The sequence below is a fragment of the Hipposideros armiger genome, unplaced genomic scaffold (genome assembly GCF_001890085.2).
Source record: "Hipposideros armiger isolate ML-2016 unplaced genomic scaffold, ASM189008v1 scaffold_842, whole genome shotgun sequence".
Lineage (NCBI taxonomy): Eukaryota > Metazoa > Chordata > Mammalia > Chiroptera > Hipposideridae > Hipposideros > Hipposideros armiger.
In genome coordinates, this window is record NW_017732192.1 from 327,450 (window position 1) to 349,297 (window position 21,848).

Below are 21,848 nucleotides of genomic sequence, written 5' to 3' on the forward strand. Positions count from 1 at the left end.
TTTTATTTTAAGTAAAACAATACAGACAAGACATACTAACTGAGAAAAACAGCCTGAAGTGAGGCTGGTTGGAGAAAGGAGGTGGGGTAGAAAAAAATCTATTTTCATCTTGGGACAATATATATTATTTTGTCATCTTCCCTAAATTGATTTATTATATTAATTATTAACATAATTAACATATATAGAATTGCCAGGTAATTTGGACTTGCATTTGTTTCCTTGTTACATCAAAGCCAACAAACATAAAGATATAACAATAAGATATGACAAAAAACTTAGATTAATTTCACTAAAAAATATTGATATCAAATTTTGAAATAAGATATGGGCAAACTGTTACTTGGTAGAGCAACAGAATATAACAAGAATATTATTTAGAGTCATGTCCAGAATGCAAGGGTGGGTGAAGATTAGAATTTATATTATATATTTTCCCATATTCATAGGGATAAAGAGACATTTTGTGATCATGATAATACCCCTAAAAGAAATTGTATCCATTTTTTAATGAAAAAAAGAATAGGTTGATATTATTATGTTAAAAGATGCATGACTCCAATCACAAGGCAATTATGTACTTTATAAAAACATTTAAATATACCCTCACTACATTAGTGAACAAGGTACAAGTGCCAGTGATACCAGAAAAGTTTTATATCATTCTAAAAGTACAAGAAAATATAATTAGCCAAAAGAAATAAAATGGACAACTATGAGAAAGACAAGGGAAAATGATCAGTAACTAAAAAGTATAATAAATATCTGAGAAACCCAAATATATCAATAGAAAAACCTTTAAAATGACTATGAGAATTCAGGAAATTAAATGATTAATATATAAAATGATCATTAATTTTCTGAAAAATAAGAATAATCAGTACATATAACAGAAAATGTGATTAAAGGGATTCCCCTTTATAATTTATAAATAAGATAAGCTAAAAGAACTTAGGGATTGATAAGAAATATTCAAGACATGTGTAAAAAAAGAAAATGGGTGATGTAAGTATCATGGCAGCATGAGAAGACTTCCAGTCTGTCCCCTTAATGCTCCAACTTGGAGAGCTATAACTGAACAAAGCATTCCCTGCTCAACACAGAAATGTGTCTGAGAGATCCCTACACTGAAACATGTGAAGGTGGGTGTATCATACAGAGCAGGGGAGGCGGGTCCAGGGGAAGGGCAGAGATAGCAGCCTCAGATTCAGTTTCATACTGCCCTGAGCCTCAGCCTACATAATAGCAGTGACGGGTCCAAGTGAAAACCCCACTGGGCAGACCCGAGGGGCAGAAGCAGCAATCTGGTCTGAGTGGCCAGGACACATTGAGGCTGAGCCCAGTATCAGGGGCAGAGAAACGGTGCAAAGGATGGCAGCACCTGGCAAGCTGCCATCACCAGGCAAATAGAAACACAGGTGCAGGAATTCACCCATCACCCTTCTATGGCCCACCCCACGTTACAACCTTCACTTGGCAGGTCATGAAGGGGCAAAAGCAGCATTACAGCCTAAGTGGTCTGTACTCACTGAGGCTGAATCCACTGAAAAGAACAGAGCCAAAGAGATGCAAACCCACTTCCCTCCACCCACCGCTCTCCAACCCATTGCAGTGGAGCACGGTAGAGGCAGCTGTGTCACCTCAGAACAGTGTAGCTGGTGGCTTCTGGTTGCAGGGAAGCAGCACCAGGAACACACAGACCAGAAGCTCCTTTGCCTGCCACATCCCACCACGGGGATGGTCCCCTGAAACCAAGACAACCAGGACATAAAGAGGATGGCCACCTCCTCAGGGAATACAGGACGTTTTCCACGGCAGAGAGGACACCATGCCAAAGAGAGCACAGTAATATAGGTAAGAGAAAAATAAATCACCACCTGCAGGAAAACAAAAGATTGACCTTCTAAACAGTTGAAAGGGACAGTACTAAAAGTAAAAAAACAAATAAAAAAAGGAATTCCCTCAAAAGTCCAAGCAGAGAAATAATCCATCAAGTATCAAGAATAACCAAGGTAACAAGGTAGCTCAGCAAGAAAGAAAAAAAAAATCTCCAGAAAATAAACTCAAAGACATGAAAGACTGATTTAAATGACAAAGAGTTTAAGAATGCAGTTCTGCAAAAACTCATCAAGGTGCAAGGAAACTAGGAAAGGTAGTTGAATGAGCTCAGGAATAAAATCAACAAACAACAGGAGTTCCTTATCAAGAGACTGAAACTATAAAAAAGAACCAAACAGAAATTCTGGAGCTAAAGAACTCCATTAATGAGATGAAGAATGAACTAGAGAGCTTAGGAAACAGAACATACAATATGGAGGAAAGAATTAGTGACGCTGATGATAGAAATCTAGATATGACTCAGGTGCAAGAAGAGAGACAATTGAGAGAAGAAAAAAAGTGAAAGAACTCTATGAGAACTACCTGACTCTATTAGAAAGAGCAATGTAAGAATAATGGTTATAGCAGAAGGAGAAAAGAGAGAGAAGGGAACAGAGAACTTATTCAAACAAATAACTGGCAAGAATTTCCCAAAACTAGGAGAACAACTGGACCCTCAAATCCAAGAAGCTAACAGAACACCTCATTATCTCAATGCAAAAAGGCCTTTTACAGGGCACTTTATATTAAAGCTGTCAAAAGTTAATGACAAAGAAAATATTCTCAAGGCACCCAGGGAAAAGTACATGGTATGCTATAAAGGAAATCCCATTTGATTATCATCGGATATTTAGCAGAAACCATACAAGTTAGGAGACAGTGGAATCAAATATTCAGGTTACTAAAAGAGAGAAATCACCAGCCAAGAATAATATATCCAGCAAAGTTATCCTTTAGTTATGATGGAGAAATAAAGCTTTTTCCAGACAAACAGAAGCTTAGGGAATTTATCAGGACGAGACCTATATTACAAGAAATGCTGAAAGGAGCCCTTCCAACAAAAATAAAAAGGCAAGAGGACACAAAACTGAGTGAGATGACAGGCAGACAAAAGCAGAAACTACAACTCATCTTCAGAATACAATAAACACTTGAATATAACGTATAGGTTAAAGCCGTCTTTCAAAAAAGACAATAGCTACTGCAATTTGGAAATGAACACACAGCTTAAAAAGGGGATGACGTGTGACAACAAAACCATAAAAGGGGAGGGGGAAAGGACAAAATTGCACAGGAGAATGGCAATAAGATGCAATCAGAAAAAAAAGACTATTATATACAGGAAACATTTTTTTGCATAAACATAATGGTAACCACAAAGCAAAAATCTAGAACTGATACAGGTAACATAACAAAAGAGGAACTGGAAGGGGAAAAAAATCATGGAAAATCACCAATCTATAATAGCAGACTGAAACACAAGGGAAAAGAAACAATGGAGACACAGAACAAATAGAAAATAAAAGATAAAGCGGCTATAGGACGTCATCATATATCAGTAACCATCCTAAATGTAAATGGACTGAATTTACCATTAAAAGGCATAGAGTGTGGGATGGGTTAAAGAACAAAACCCAACTATATGTGCCTTCAAGAGACCCATCTCAGCTACAAAACAGACTCGAGGTGAAGGAGTGGAAGATGATACTCAAAGCAAAAGGCACAAAGAGAAAAGTGGCTGTAGTTGTTTTTATATCAGACACATATTATAGATTTCAAGGCAAAAAAAGGTAACAAGCAACAAAGATGGGCATTTTATAATGGGGGGGGCAACACATCAAGAAGACATAACACATATCAATATACACGTATATGCTCTCAATCTGGGAGCACCAAAATATATAGCCACTACTAACAGAACTGAAGTGAGAAACTGAGAAAAACGCAACTATAGGAGGAGGCCTAAATGCCCCACTGACAGCAATGGGTAAGGTTATCCAAACAGAAAATGAATATGGAAATACTGGCCTTAAATGACACATTAAATAAAACAGACATTTTACAGAGATTTTCATCCTGAAACACGAGAAAATACACTCTTCTCTATGGCACCTGAAACATTCTCAAGAATAGACCATGTGTGGGGGGCACAAATCTATTATTAACAAATTAAAGAAGATTAAAATCATACAAATCATATTCTCTGACCACAACAGTTTGAAACTTGAAATCAACTGCAAAAAGAAAGCTGGAAAAACCACAAATATGTGAAGCTCAAACAACATGCTACTGAACAACTATCGGGTCAAAGAAGAAATAAAAGATCAAAAATACACAGGGACAAATGAGAATGATAATACGACATATCAAAACTACTGGGATGCAGCAAAAGCGGTAGTAAGAGGGAAGTTTATATCATTACAAGAAACAAAAATCTCAAGCAATCTAACACTTCACATTAAAGAAACAGAAAAGGTAGATCAAATGAAGCCTAACATCAGAAGTTAAGAAATAATAAAACTTAGAGCAGAATTAAACACCAACAACAAAAAACAACAGAAAAAAATAATGTAACAAAGAGCTAGTTATTTGAAAAGATTAATAAAATTGACAAACCTCGGGCTAGACTCACTAAGGAAAACAGAGAAAAGAGTCGAATAAACAAAATTAGAAATGAAAGAGGAGAAGTTACGACAGACACCACAGAAATACAGAGAACTATAGAAGAATACTATGAAAGACTATATGCCGCCAAATTCAATAACCTAGGAGAAATGGACAAGTTCTTAGAAATATATAACCTTCCTAGAATGAATCATGAAGAATTGGAAAATCTAAATAGACTCATCAACAGTGAGGAAATAGAAACAATCATTAAAAACCTCCCAAAAGGCAAAAGTCCAGGACCAGATGGCTTCATTAGTGAATTCTACCACTCAAAGAAGATTTAATATCTATACTTCTCAAATTTTTCCAAAAAGTTGGAGAGGCAGTGATTTCTAATTCATTTTATGAGTCCAACATTACCCTGATACCAAAAACTGGTAAGGACAACACAAAAAAGGAAAATTACAGGCCAATAGCTCTCATGAATACAAATATAAATATCCTAAACAAAATACTAGCAACTTGAATACAACAATACATTAAAAAGATAATATATCATGATCAAGTGGGGCTCATTCCAGAAATGCAAGGATGGTTCAACATATGTATTACATGGATCAATGTGATATACCACATAAACAAAATAAAGGCTAAAAATCATATGATCATAGCAATAGATGCAGAAAAAGCATTTGATACCACATCCAGTTATGAGTAAAACACTCAATACAATGGATACAGAAGTAAAGTACCTCAACATAACGAAGGCCATAGATGACAAGCCTTCAGCTAATATCTTACTCAATGGTGAAAAACTGAAAGCTTTTCTTCTAAGGTTGAGAACAAGACAAGGATGCCCACTCTTGCCACTGTTATGCAACATAGTACTGGCAGTTCTAGCAGAGCAATGAAAGAAAGAAAAGGCATCCACATTGGGAATAAAGAACTAAAATTTTCACTTTTTGCAGATGCCATGATTCTACTCATAGAAAACCCCAAAGGCTCCACCAAAAACCATAAGGAACAATAAACAAATAGGATAAAGTTGCAGAATACAATGTCAATGTACAAAAATCTGTTGCATTCCTATATGCTAACAATAAACTATTAGAAAAAGAAATGAAAAATACAATTCCATTTGCAATTGCTACAAGAAAAAAAGATTAAACCTAACAAAGGATTTAAAGGATCTCTACACTGAAAACTATAAGACAGTGTTGACATAAATCGAAGTAGGAACAAAGAAATAGATATTTCTGAGTTCATGAATTAGAAGAATCAACATAATTAAAATGGCCATATCAACTAAAGCAATACACAGACTTAATGCAACCCTCAGAAATCCCCAATGCTATTTTTCAAAAAAATAGAACAAGAAAATCACCAAGGTTAGATGAAACACAGAAGACCCTGAATAATCAAAGCAATCCTGAGGTAAAAAATGAAACAAAACAAACCTGGAGGTATCACACTCCCTGACTTCAAATTATACTATACAAAGCTAAAACATTCAAGGCAGTATGGCATTGGCAGAAAAACAGACACACAGACAAATGGAACAGAACTGATAACCCAGAAATAAACCCACATGTATATGGGCAATTAATTTTCAACAAAAAAGCTAAAAACATACAATGGAGAAAGGAAAGCCTCCTCTACTAGAAAAGCTTTTGCTATAATTTGCTTCATTTTTTTTTAACATACAATCTCTAACAAATGGTGTTGGAAATATTGGAAAGCCACAAGAATAAAAATGAAACTAGACTGTTATTTGACACCATACACAAAAATTAACTCAAAATGGATTAAAGTCTTAAATATAATACCTGAAACATTAAAACGGATAGAAGAAAACATAGATACTAAACTTATGAACCTTGGTCTCAGAGAGGCTTTGGTGACCTTGACCCCAAAGGCAAGGGAGATAAAAGCAAAAATAAATGAATGGGACTATATCAAACCAAAAAGCTTCTGCACAATAAACCACCAACAAAACAATAAGGCAACCAACCAATAGAAAAAGATATTTGCAAACAATACCTATGATAAGGGTTTAATATCCAAAATATATAAAGAATTCATACAACTAAACACCAAAAACAACAACAACAAAAATCCAATTAAAAAATGGGCAGAGGACCTGAACAGGCACTTTTCCCAAAAAGACATACAAATGGCCAACAGATATATGAAAAGATGCTCACCTTCACTAGCTATTAGGAAAATGCAAATCAAAACCACAATGAGATACCACCTCACACCTGTTAGAATGATTACTATCAATAACATAAGAAATGACAAGTGTTGGAGAGGATTTGGAGGAAAAGGAACCCTCATACACTGCTGGTGGGGATGGAAACTGGTACAGCCACTATGGAAAACAGTATGGGGGTTCCTCAAAAAATGAAGAATAGAGCTACATATGACCAAGCAATCCCTCTTCTGGGTACCCACATGAACATTTGAAAACATTTATTCATAAAGACATATGTACCCTTATGTTCACTAAATATTACTGATGGTGGCCAAGACATGGAAACAACCTAAGCGTCCTTCAGGGGATGATTGCATAGAGAAGAAATGGCACATATATACAATGGAATACCACTCAGCTATAAGAAAGAATCAAATACTGCCATTTGCAACAATATGGGTGGATTTCTGGAGTATCATTGTCAGTGAAATAAGCCAGACAGAAAAAGACGAGAACCATATGATTTCTTTCATATGTGGGATATAAAACAGAAACCAACATATGAAAAAAACAAAGTCTTAGACACAGGTAACAGTATGGTGGTTACCAGAGGGGAAGGGGCATTGGGGAGAGGAAGACAAGTGTAAAGAGGGTCAAATATATGGTGACATAAGGAGACTAGGCTATGGGTGGTGAGCACACAATGCAATACACAGATGATGTGTCACAGAATTGTACACTTGAAATTTATATAATGTTATTAACCAATGTTACCCCCAATAAATTTAATTTTTAAAAAAATTTTGGCTTTTTCTAAGGGAGCTTTGCTAAATAAAGAAAAAAAGTTGCCTATTCAAATGCAAACCAGGTAATTTTCCCTAAATTATTTTATATGTTTATTAATCCACTTTAAGGCATTACTTTCTTTACATTAATCCATATGATTAAGTAGTGGTGACATATGCAGTAGGACATTCCTAAACCACACAAATGGATTCTAGCATTTATGTGGAAATACACAGCTGTGAAAACAGTCATTGTAATAAAGAGGGAACGTGGGTCTACTAGATAAACATGACTCTAAAAACAAGCTGGTATTGGCACAACTGGTAATGTGCAAAACTGAAGACCTGGAGAGAAATCACTGGATAGAAGTTCTGAAACAAACAAAAGTTTATGTGGTCATTTAGAATATGATCAAGGGAGCATTTCAAATCAGTGAAGAAACAGTGAAGAAAACAGATGGTGTTTGGACAAACTACTGGCCATTTGGGAGACAACAATAATAAACTTCTCTTCACACTTTAAAATAAATTATAGATGTTTCAAAGACATAGTTTTGAATAAAGGTGTACAAGTACTAAAATAAAATGTGGGCAATTTTTTTGCAAATATGGGGTAAAGACTCCTAAGGAAGTCAAAATCTCAGAAGATGGCTTCATCAGAATTGTCCCATATAGCAAATAAAATAAACAACCAAAATTAAGATCACGAAACAAGGAGAACCTGGGAAAAGATTTTGGTATAATATCCTTCATTTTTTAACATATACCATCTCTAACAAATTACAAAAACAATGTTTAAAATCTATTAAAAAGAGGATAGTTTATTAATAAGCAGTTCACTGAAAGTGACATACAATTGGTCAAGAGACATGAAAAAATGTTCAACCTGACAACTAAAACAATAAAATTTAAAATAGCAATGAGAAGCCAAATTTTTACCTATCATATTAGCCAAAAATGAAATGTTTAATAAAATGTAGTAGAGCATCTACATTTTTGTCTGCACAGCAATCCTGGTTGAAGGAGTACAACCACCACCCCCCCACCCCTCCACCCCCACTGCCCTCATTCTACAGTAATCTTGCCTGTTTCATATTTTCCATGAGACAGGTAACTGCCCTTATGTCCCTGCAGCTCCAGGAGTACCTACATGGTATTGTAAGGGATGGTTTGGATAAAGCTGCTCTCCCACCTCTGTAGGTGGGATCCTGGTTAGGTACAACTTGCAGTTTGGCAATATTCATCAAAATTAAAAAAGGCGATACAGCCTCTCATCTATCAAATGTTTCAGAGATGTGTCCTAAATATATAAGATATATAAGATGTAAGATATAGGACACGTTTCCTTTTTATTTTTTGTCTCCCAATAATATTTGAATTTTACCTCAAAATAAACAAGTACTATTTGTATGATTTTTAAAAAGCTATTAAAAAACCCTGAAAATTCATATTGGAGCAGTAGATAGAATTAAAAATTCGCAAAATAAAATTCATGGTCTGGAGGACAAATGATAGAAACATACAGAGGGGACCACAATAAAGTCTCTGCGATATAATGACCAAATGTAGCGAAATGATCTAGAGCCAGTGTAACTTTCTTAAGAAACTGGAACAAAATAAATAATCACATTTCAAAAAGGAAAACAATCCTATAATTGGAAAACGGAGTCTTCATTTTGAAAGTCTTATTATAATTTCTCCATAATAATTAGTGAAATGAGGTCTGCTCATAGGAAAACAGGAAAACCTCTCAACCTTTGATCACTAAATTAAAGAAAATTTTACTTGAACATATATTTGACTAATATAAAGTGTAAACTAACCATGTGTTGAACATCTTCCCTATATATCGAAAATGTTTTGTTTTTCCAGAAATATATTCCTGTATTACTACGAGTATTCTTGTACTCTACAGGAAACTGGAAGTTACTTCCAGGAGAAGTTAAATCAGAGAGTTGTGGTCTAGTAGGCAATGCTAAGTGTGAAGGTGAGGGACTCCACTGAAATGGGAAGGGTAAATAGATAGCTTTTAATTGAATTGAAAAACCTTCAGCTCTCTCTCCTCATGCAGCTCTGAGAATGCTAGAAACAGGGTATATACTCATTCTACAAGGAGACTGGAAGATACCTCTCGGGTCAATCCCACCAGTCTCAAAGAAAAGAATGATACTGAGATTTTCAATGAGCAACACATATGAAGTGCCTATGGAATGTCCAATTGGATTTTTAGTACTTCATTCTTAAATGTCAATAAATAATTCACAGAAAAGCCTCTAAAATAAAAGACATAAACTAAAACATACACATATATAATTTAAAAAAAAGTGAACAGATAAAATGAAGGGAAAAAATCAATAATAGAGAGAGAGAACATAATGGAATCAGGGAACAGAAACAAGATGCTATAAATCAGGAAGAATCAGGACACAAAAAAATAACACTGCAAACTTAAGAATATGGTAGTGGAAATTTTTTTTTTTAATTACAGAAAGGTTTTGCTAGGTAAGGTTGAAGAAATATCTCAAAAAGGAGAAGTAAAATGAAGCACTTTATTAATTAGGATAGCCCTTAAAATCCAGGAAATTGTGACTAGTTTTACCAGGTACAGAAGTCTTCAAAAACTCTCAAAATGATGACAGTGTTTCCTGAATGTTTGTCTTAATCATCCTTTCCAGTTTTATTGAGATATAATTGACACATAACATTGTACTAGTTTTAGGTGTACAACACGATGGTTTAAAAAGAGAGAGAATAGAAACTACGAGGATGAAGAAATATGCAGCCCCCACATTTTGTAGGACATTTTTCCCCTTTAGAGAAGATAGTGTGAAAATTGAATTCAATTTTCGATGAGAAATTTTACTGAGGGATCATTCAGTTTCCCCTCAATACCCTTTTAAAGAAAATTTAGCTTTTCATGGGCCAAGATTCTGTGAGTCTTTGTCTAGGTGCTCTGTGGTTCAGTCACAGACACCAAACTTCTCCTCGAAACTTTCTTCTACAAAGAGTAGGTGTTATGAGGCTCTAACTCTTTTCACAAGGTCAACTCCATGCTTTATAATAGGTACTCCCAGTTACAACCAATGTAAGTACACACAAACCAAACATGAAGTCTGAGTATCTATGTTTTAGAGATTTTTCTATTCACACTTTCCATTCTAATGCTTGGGCACCTTCAAATCACATGCTGCAAGCCAACCAAAAGGCGGGAGGGACTAAGCACTTACAACCTGACCAACATAAATCATCCCGGGACCATGGTTCCCATCCCAAAAGGCTCTGGGGCCAAGTTGGGTATAACAGACAAAACACAGCAGTCTGTGTTCCAGAACTCGTGCCGTCACTAATTAGGTAAAGCTCACACAGTATGCAGTTGAAGTATGTTGACACTGAAACATCAAGTTCAGGCGCAAAATCTGAAACACGCTGGCGTTACATCCTGCCTAAGGCAAAAACTAAATCAGTAGTAAGTCTGGGGTTAGTATTTGGTCCTTTACTTCTGAAAGACTGTCTTGTTATTGAGGATCTAAGCAAATCAACTAATGAATTTTTAGACCTGCCAATTATATATAACAAAAATTCTCATATGCCCTGTGGACTTTTGAAATTTTATTTTGCCTTACTTTATTTTTGGACAGAAGCTTGAAACGCACTACATTTTTACAACTCTTAAAAATACTCCTGGTATTAATATCACAAAGGAATATTCATTCGAAAAGAGGAAAAGCTACATTTTTTTTCAAGTTAGAATTATGTAAGGAAGACAGGTGTTTCTTTTAAACCAATGTTTCTTGATTTTAGTTCAAACAATATTTTCTGTTAAGTATAGCTATGTACATAATTGCATACATTTCTGTCTCCTGCCTTTTCATTTTGGTTTAATCCCCCTTATTTCCTTCAGAAGAACAAATAAAACACATACTTTTTTACTCACCACATGTGTTACAGACTTTAGTAAATGGGAGAATAGTTATTTGTAAGGCTGATAAAATTCAGTTCATGCTGGTTACACAACACAGCATGAACTGGATTGTCTGAAGTAGGTTTTTCCCTAAGGGTTGCTTTAAATAGGTTTCATAGGCTGCTGGGGTATTTCCTGGTTACATTTTGGAATGGGCTTAATACCATGGTTCACTCACCTCCTACTGCGATTCTAAATATTCAGAGGGAATGTCTGCCAGTGCCATTACCTTTGTCATAGTAACAATAAAGGAGAAGAAAACGCATACCTCGTTCTTTGGCAATTTTGTACAAGTGTAGAGATTATGGTATCTTTACAACTGCATCAAATGTTATTTTCTCAAAGTAATAAAAAAATTAAAAACATCTTCGCAGACTTACTGTCATCTAACTAGAGCCCTGTCAAGACTTTCCAACGACGGGTTCATTAAATTTTCTGCAATCTTAGTCACATCCAATGGAGGAAATCAAGAATAGTTTTACCAGGCAAAAAAGTCTTCAAAAAGCCACAAAATGATGAATTAATGGAAACACAGTTTTCTGAATGTTTGTCCTAATCATGTTTCTCAGTTTTATTGAGATATAATTGACACATAGCATTATATAAAATGGCATATGCTCATATTACATACATTTAGGTACTACATGTTCTATAACTGGGCAATATACATGTATGAATGTATATAGATAGATCGACCTATGGCTATACAAATTATATATCTTTGCCATAAATAATATACAACAAATATGTTCCTTAGGTGAAAACAGAAAGTGTATAATGTGATATGAAATTTCCATTTTCCTAAAATATTTCCCTTTTAAAGCCTTAAATATCTTCAAATAGTGGCTCATTTGTTTACACAAAGCCTCTTGTGAAATCCTCTCTATACCTAGAGAAGGTGAATAGAAAAGAGAAGTGTGAATAGAAAGGAACTAAACTGGGGAACTTGAGGGTAGACAGGCAGTAGTAGGAACTACTACAAAACCAGGAATTACAGGAGGTATGGTACAAAAATAGTGGTGAATGTGCCCCAAAAATGAGACATGCAGCTTTGTCCAGGGTCAACTCCATCCTACATAATGACATGAATAGCTGGCACTGGTGGTGTATTCTTGCATGTCATGTTTTTTGGGAAAGTTTTTTTAAAATATGAAATTATTGCTTTCACAGAATCCAAAACACTATTTAAGGGAATATTTTTATTAACTTACCTTTCATATATACACAAGGCTACTTAAAATAAAACATATACTCCATACACTCCTAACTTTCTCATATTCCAGTGCAATTCTAAATAAAAATAAATTTGGCAAGAAGCAAGTTAAAATGAAGCTTGGGAAACTTAGGGAATGGATTAGCTACAGTGGATGTTTTATCTATAAAGAATCAAGAAGGGACATCATAGGAATACGTCTATGACATTTGGATAAAATATGTAATATTATATACACAAAGATAATAAATGTGCATCTGACATTTTATAAAATAACAGAAACATCACCAATTTTTTAAAGCACTACCTGGAGATAAGACTAGTCTTGGCTTTTTAAGACTCTGTATTTATTTTAATCCTCAAAAATATCCAGGGCTATTTATTAGAAGCAACTAGAGTTGGGTGGTTTTATTTGGAATTCCTGCTTATGTCCTGATAATGAGGGATCGTCCAATACAACTAAAACCTTTCACATTATACTCATTTTATCTAAACTTACAAGTGTGCAAAGGTGATCAACCATGACGAGATTTCAGAATTCTTGAACTACAAATTTAATTCCTTTGGGAAAAATTAAAATAAGCCAAATATACATGTAAAGATGAAAATTTAAACATATTCTATTGAGTCAACCTTATATTTGTTGAATAATGGATTATTTGCAAAATTAGTTGCATGCATAAACCTATAAATAAAGTAACTAAAAGAACTACAGTAATTTGAATAAGAAGGATACTTTTAGATAAATAGCTCAGTAAAATAGTTTATTCTTCTTTGTTGAGTATTTCAGACATTTCCTGAAAAATGAATGGAAGAGAGAGCACAGCCTGTTAATATGTAAAGGTAATTTCATTGAGAACTCAAAGTTTCGAATATTCAAATACTCTGAAAAAAAAAACAGCAGAGAAATATTAGTGAAAGAAAAATAGCAATGTGGACGTGTAAAGCGAATAATTATCAAAAGGAAGTCGAAGAATTTTGTCAGCCTCCAAGAAATTAAAATGAAAATAAGCTGAATATTTACACATATATATCTACACACACACATATGTGTATACACATACAAATACACATGCATGCATAAGGACTCAAATGTGGACTTTAAAAACTCACTATTGGGATCAACTGCAGGCTTTTTCAGGCTGACTGCTGCTCAAGGGAGAGAGGGAGTAGGGAAACCCATTCGGCCTGATCCAATTTAGATATGCAAATTTTATCTTGTGTGCTTGAAAGGAACATGATGGCACTGCATAATTTGCATTTTCAGTTGTAAGATATAATATTTCTAATCTAATAAAAACATCCCGCCATCATTCACTTTAACACTCACCACATTTATCCTACCCATTGTTCCCTTTCACTTTCAAACTATACTTTCATATTTTAAACTATCAAATTATTTATTAGGAAAAGACAAATATATTATGGAAGTCAGTCTCCCAACAAAGGAGGGAAAAATCTTAAGTGGTAATTAATTGGTAATATATGACATACTTTGGAGCAAACAGACAAAAAGAGTCTTTGGAAGAAATGAAAGAATTGTATTATTCTATGTCAAATATATATATATATTTTTTTTTACTAATGAGTCTGATGGAAAGATTTTTTTGGAATGAGAACTAGATTTTTTTAATTAACAATATACCATCACAGAAAGACATTACACTCAACTAAGGTTTTATTGATTTAGCTAGGGAGCTTTGAAAAATCATTTTAAGAAAGAGCCTATTGGGTTAAGGTTTATCTGTAAGTCATATTTTTAGAGTGATCTTTTTCTCATTATCAAGACAAGTAGTAAGTAACTGTCCATATTACATTAACGATTATTTCCGCATACAAACTTTTAAGTAGGAGAAATACATTGTATATCTGCCTTCCAATTAATGCTTCCATCTCACTAATACTACTATGTCTGTCGCAATCATGTCTACATGGAAAGAATTTAAATGAGACCAAGTTTCATTCAGTAGACAAGATACAATGAAATTTCTATTCTAAAAGCGGTATCAAGTTGCCAGTTCAACTCGAGGCCAGAGCTGAGCTGCTGCTGAGCTGCCTACAGGTGGTAGGATGACTCAGCTAAAAACAAAACAAAACGAAACAAAAAATAAATAAAGTGGTATCACTTCGCCTGTTAATTCTCAATCATACTCATTTCCCTCTATATTACCCAAGACAGAGAATGTAAAAGAAAGAGTAGTTAGAAGAGAAAGGATGAGTCCAACTTTGGCCATGTATCATTTGTAGAGATGTGGGAGAATTCCATAAATGGGCAACTGGACATACAGCTTGGGTACACAAAATAGACACTAAAACCAAAGATTTAGGAATTGTAAAAAAAATAAATAAAAAATAAATAAAAAATTGCATTTTCAAGAAGTTCATGCTTATTTTCCCCCCTAGACAATAAAGAATTCGTTAGGAAGAGAGTTAACAAACACCATGTTTCTTAAGTTTGCCATTTCTTCTCCAAGCCAACTTCCATTCATTGCTTTGGACCCACTAACATCAGAAATGGTCTTTTTGTCTCTAAACGCCTCTCTGCAACACTGTCAAAATGCTTGTATCAAAACCATATTTTTAACACAGAAATCAGACGTGCTTTGGTTTTTTTTCCACAGCTAAAACATGTCCCATGGTTCCCTTTTGTCTTCAGGAAAACATCTCAACCTTTTAACTTGTTCATTATGTGATTCTCATCCACCTCACCCACTCACATGTAATGAGTCTGCACACAATATCATGGTCCCTCGAGTGAGTGTAATGGTCAAACTCAGACCTCCTTGTCTTTGCTCATATCTCCTATTTCAGAAAACACTCTTACCACCTTCTTTACCTCTGGCTTACCTCTTCTCATTCTGTAAAATTCATATCAGTTTTTCTCATTTAGGGATCCATTCTTAATCTTTAGACTAACATGACCTATGGCGCTCTATAAGTGAGTCATGCTGTGTCCAGTTCAGAACTCTCATTTTAGCTACTGGACTCTGCAGTTAGACTGCACCTTCTGGGAGCTGGTGTTGTTTTTTATAGTCAGTGTCCCAGCTCCCAGGAGAGAGGTCTGTGCATAATAAGCACTCTGGGTATTTGCTGAATTCAGTTAAATTTGGATTTTCACATTGAGTGTTCAGCTGATAAATCAACAGTCAGGAAACAAGCCTTATGGGTATGGAAAAGAATCCAGTTTGTTATTGCATTTATAACTTATTTCCAATCGTCTTCTACTTCATTTTCTTCATATTACTCTGCTAGGTCCCTTAATAATTTTTTATTTTCTGAAATCCATAAACTAGCAACACTCATTACTTCCATATCCCCAAACCTTACTGACTAAACCATCAGCAAAGGAAGGCATTTCATTAGTAATTTGCTATCTTGGGTCACTACATGGTTCATACCTCAGTTTCAGCACTCACTAGCCTGAACACAGGTCAGTTACTTAAATGGTTTAAGCCTCAGGTTTCTTATCTGTAGCATGGGATGAATGCTATATCAGAAAACAACAGTTTTTTTTTATACTTTTGCAGATTAAATGAGTCCATGCATTTTACATTCATCTACAGAAGTAGGGATGACAAATGTAGTATGTTTATACATTAATAAACTTCAATTAATTTTAACTATATTTACAAACATGAATAAATCTCAAATATAATATTTGGTAAGGTCATAAAAAGATACAAACAAAACAGGATTATTCAATTTACGTAAAATTTTAAAACACACAAAAGTATATACAACGTTAAAATTATGTATGAGAACATATTCTTACTAAAATTAAAGTGGACAAAAACGATACACATCAAGTTATTGCTTATCTTTGTGAAAGAAGAGAGATAAGAAGGAAGCTTTTTCAATTCTATCTAAATTTTTTTTCCTCTTTAAAATTTTGAGAAAATATAGTGAAATTTAACCTTGTTATGCTGGACATACGAGTATAGATACATAGTGATTCCTAAATTTGTCTGTGTGTGTGTATTTTTAATATATTTGAAAGAGTTTATATTAATAGTTAGAAATTAAAGGGAAATAACTTACATTGCTTAGAAACACATTTATATTTTCTGATCTAATCAAATAGACTCAGTGGTACAACTAAAATAGAAAATTATATTTAAACTATCTTGAACTATTAAAATTAATATTATTTTGGATTTTAATTGATATCACAGAGAGATATTTGATTTTTCTTTATCTTTAATGGTGAATTAGGCTTCAAATAAATAAAAAAGTGACCATCTAGCACCAATTTGAAGATCATTAGCAAAACAGTGGGACTTTTCATGACTGTACACATGCTGATTACTGAAGCTGGAAGTTTGATTAATTATAGAACTCTGAATTATATTAGTGGATCAAGAGAAAAGGGGCTTACATGAAATTAAAATACAATTATTTAAACATCACTTGCAATACAAATCACGACAAAATAAAATCCAAATTAATTTTTAAAAATTTTGCAAAATATTTATAACTCTTTAACACTCTTACCAGGCAAACACATGAAAGAAAGAAAAAGTAATGCCAGCAACACAAAAAATTGATGCTTCAGGGTCAATTTTATGCAACAGAATGAAGCAAGAATAAAATGATATGATTTCTCAAATCTTCATTTAAAAAATAATGTCTTTTATGAAATTTGGAATAATACCATACAAATTTTTGTAATTCATTTTCTCCACTACATTAGCCCATGGGCTTTTCACTATTTTAATATTTTCCCATAATATACTTTTTGGTTGCTACAGTTTAATTGCACTATAATTTATTGAGCCATTATCATATTTGGTGATTTTGTTTCTATTTTTTTTATTTTTAACATCAACATTTCATTATACATTAAATAACTTTTAGGTAAATTTCTACAAGTGAATCACTGATTTAAAATATGTAATTTGTGAAAGGGGCTTTGTTTTAGAACAGTTTTTAGATGTGCAGAAAAATTGAGCAGATAGTAGCAAGAACTCTCATAAATCCTACATCCAGTTTCCCCTATTATTACCATTTTATAGTACTATGGTTGATATATTATAATTAGTGAACAGTATTGATAAGTTATTATTGACTAAAATCCATAATTTATGTAGATTTACTTAGTTTTTTCCTAATGCACTTTTTTCTGTTCCCCCTTTTCATACTGTACTCTTTGGAAGGAAATTAGCATGTGCAGATGACTCATAAGGAGAGAGAAATTATACTCCCTCTCTTTGAGAGCAAAATATTTACATAAATTATTTGGAGTTTTCCTGCATGGGATATATGCCTCTTTTCCCTCATTTACTAATTTAACCAAATATTTATTTATATTAATATGGATACAAATAACGATACTCTGTTTTATACTTTAAGTTATAATCCAGTACTATTTTATTTTTGTTGCTCAAATTGGAACCTCTTTCAGTTGGCTCTTATGTTCCTTTGTAAAGTCTATAGATTTCATTCCAAATTTTGTTATAAAAACTTTAAACACAGAGAAAAGTTGAACAAATTACAATGAACATCTTTATATCCATCACCTAGACTCAATTCAACAATTTTTAACGTTTTTCCATATCTGCTCACTTTTCTCAATATATATTTGTTCTTTTTTGCTGTGGTTGTTGAACTACTTTATGGTAAGTTGCAGGCATTTTATCCCTAAATAGTTAAGCATGCAACTCCTAAAAAAAAAGGACCTTCTCCCCACGCGACTGCATAACATTTCACATTTTAGAAAATTAACAATAATTATTTGATATCATCTAATTACCCATCCATACTCAAATCTCATCAATGGTACCAGAAAAATAAAAAGACACTTTAGGTATTTGGTCTTTGTGTTTTTGTTGTTGTTTTGGCAGAATTTTATGGTTTTATTAAAACACAATTCAATTTGTACACAAGCTGTCTATTCATTTTCTTCACAGCACAGCCTGGCATTGGGATTGGTGATTGATGGCCAGCTGGGCAGCTCTTTCTGCAATGGCTTTGTGGTTCTTTGAAGAGACGTGACAATCTCAGCACAGTAAGATGTGTTGCACATCAGCAGCACTTCAAGCTCCTTGACGCTGTGAACCAGGAACTGCTGAAAACCACTGGGCAGCATGTGCTTTGTTTTCTTATTACTCCCATAACCCATGCTGGGCACCACGATCCGGGCCTTGAATCTTCCATGCACCCTATTGTCAATGCCTCTGGATTTTCACCAGCTACGCTTAATTTTGACATATCCATCTGGTGCCATATGAACTTCTTGGTCTCCTTTTTGATGATCTTGGGCTTCACGAGTGGTCTGAGGGCAACCATGATACTGAGTAGGAGATGGGTGCCATCTCCGTAGGCAGCGCTGAGGAAGAGCTAGTTGTTGGTTTGTTTATTTTTCACTGGAACCAACCAAGGCTTATACCTCTTTAGCCTCTATAACAATCCATCCTCCCATACCCTTTTAGGGTGGTCTCCTTCAGAACTGACACATCATTCTACAGGTAAGTTTTCTTTTTTTCGTTTTTTTCCTATTAACTCACTGGGAAAGAATCCTAGCTGTCATTTGTCACAGTCTTGGAAGAAAGCCAACTGTATTTTACTGTCTTTTATTTGATATGTTTGTTTTCAAATGCCTTATGAGTGGGGTTTCCTCTTAATCCTTAGAAAAGCTCACAGAAATTGCAAACCAATGGTAATTTCATCTGCATTCTATCTAAACAATATTCCTTTATGATTTCTGATAGTTGGATGATAATCTTCATATTACCCAATGTTCCTTAAGATGCTGTCTTTTGTTTTCCCTTGAGAACACAGATTCAGTATAACTATAAGCACGTCTGTGCTTATGTTCCTGATTTTATTTTGCCAAGATTATTTTAGTTCCATCCTTAAAAGTTTCCTCAGCACTACAAACCATGTTAAAATTTAGGGACTAATTCAAAGGTAATCAATAGACATAATGAAAAAAGGAAAGCTCTCATGACCTTAAACACAGGAATGAAAGAAAGCATTAACATGATCCTTAATCCTTTTAGTGTTAGAATGAAGTTGTCCCACTCACTCCCATCAGAAAAAGGGGTTTCCATCATGTTGGCAATACATATTAATTAGCATGCAAACAAAATAGTCACACCATTCCAAATACCTTAAATAGTTTTTAATCTAGTTAAATGCACATGGACAAATTAGATTGGCATTAACAGTTTGGAATTAAAGCAACGGGCAGAGGGAAAAGGAAAACAAAAATTAAGTCACCTTTCCAATAGCTAGCACAACATATATTCTCAGCCAAATAACTGAATACATGACCTGAGGACTCTAATGAAAACGCAATCACATTATATTACATTTGGAAATATTCCACTCTTCCCCAAGTTTTTGTTTGTTGACATTATGAAGCTTTCCTCATTTTTCACAAACTAATCTTTAAATTGGATTTATATATGCCCTAAATTTATATTTTTTATTATTATTATTATTATTATTATTATTATTATTAACCCATGCCATCTTAAGCAGGAATGGATATATTTACCAAGGTAGAGCAAGTGAATTTACAGGTGATGCAAGTAAGGTAGGCTTATGGATGTGCAGGAATATTAGACAAGCATCCAACAGCCCCCATACAGCGTCCCACCTCTCCCCAAAACATCCTGCGGGCTTCACTTTATAGTCAACACCAGTAATCTCAGGGATTTACTACACCACATGCTGGCTCTGTTGGAAGTGGCATAAAAGCTTCCCTGCTCCCATGATTATCTCATCCCTCAAGGCCTTAACTGTGTCCCTGGACCTTAATTACATAGTCTCTTTTTTCTCTCCATGAGAAGAACCTTTGTGAAATAGCTATAATACCTCTATTCTTCTGTAGTATACTTTAAAGAAATGGCTAGAGTGTAAGAACAGATTATTAACACAAATTAACCTGACTTTTTCTTATCGATTTAGCACATTTATTGCTGTATGTGCCACAAAGTTGTGGTAATTGGTTCTTACATTTTATTTAAGATAGTCCATTATATGGACCTTCAACTTTGCATTTAGATCCCTCTATAGATATAGAAATAGAAACCATTAAATATTTAGTCTCTCTCTGTCTCACAAGGCTGCTACAGCAGTCTGTGTGCTTCTAAATTTTTTCATTTAATATTTTTATTAAATGAAATAATTAATCTTCCAGTCACACTGTTTAAAGTTTCTACCATAAAAGACACACAATTTTTATCTTTTCAAGTTCGAAGTTTCTTCTCCTTTGTGAGGATTTTTCGAGTGTATTCTAACAACTGTTTCCCAACACTGATTTTTATCTGAATGAGTTCTTATGAAAATAAACTTCTCCCTACAGAGTTCATTTTAATCATCATCACTGGTAAATGTTTTTACATGTGAATCATTGTTCGAGCCTTTCATTTTCTCATATGGCTTTTCCTGCAGGATTCACTTACACAGCTGGCTTGCGTCTGAGAGTGTGCATTTTCAAAAGAGATATTGGCTGAAGAAAGAAGCAAACTCGATAAAATGACAAATCGGGGCAATGTCAGCTGCCTAAATATTCCCCTGCTAAAATTCTCACCAGGCAATTTAAGAATGTTACATAAGCAATGTTCACTTGGGGAGAAGCAGCTTAACTGTGAGACAGGTTTTTATTAATTAGATATAGTATATGGTACGTGCGTTTGAAATGAATACTCTGTTTATCAGACGAGTAAAACATCATCAATGAAACTGTGGCATCCCTCTTCCTAAGATTTGTATTTACTTTATTCCACTTTTTTGCCCTTTGAATGGAATTGTCAATTTCCTTCTTTCCCATGGGAAAAATTTCAATGTTTTTATGTAAACACACACTCTTTTTTTTTTTTTACATCAAGCATGCAACTGTATGCAGTTACTAGATAATATGAGGTCCCTTTTTTAGTGTTTACATATTACAAAATAAATGAAAACCTTTTTACTTAATGGCCAATAATCAAAACCATTGTAATGCATAATACTTTTCTAGGGGTTTTTCTGTATGTAAATTCAGAATTACAAAACTTTGGGAGAAATTGCCTTGCAAACCTTGATTAAATTATCTAGACCCAGCTGTATATGGAAGTGCAAATCTAATATTTGCAATCCATTATATTCTCTGCTTTGGAGCTTAACAGTCCATAAAGAGATTTTAAGCAAGGCTTCAGGTTTAATCTATGCAGGCTTTGCATCTAGGAGGCCACACTGAACCAGGCTCTTAATGGTAAGAAGTCA

At 34.1% G+C, this 21,848-nt stretch overlaps 1 protein-coding gene and 1 pseudogene across 1 annotated transcript in view; both read right to left on the reverse strand.

The window, feature by feature from the left end:
• Nucleotides 1-21,848, reverse strand: part of LOC109374599 (thrombospondin type-1 domain-containing protein 7A) — a gene marked incomplete at its 3' end in the record, with an annotated part of 587,092 nt that overhangs the window by 325,558 nt on the left and 239,686 nt on the right. The window lies entirely within an intron of this gene.
• Nucleotides 18,526-18,923, reverse strand: LOC109374600 (60S ribosomal protein L32 pseudogene; annotated as a pseudogene).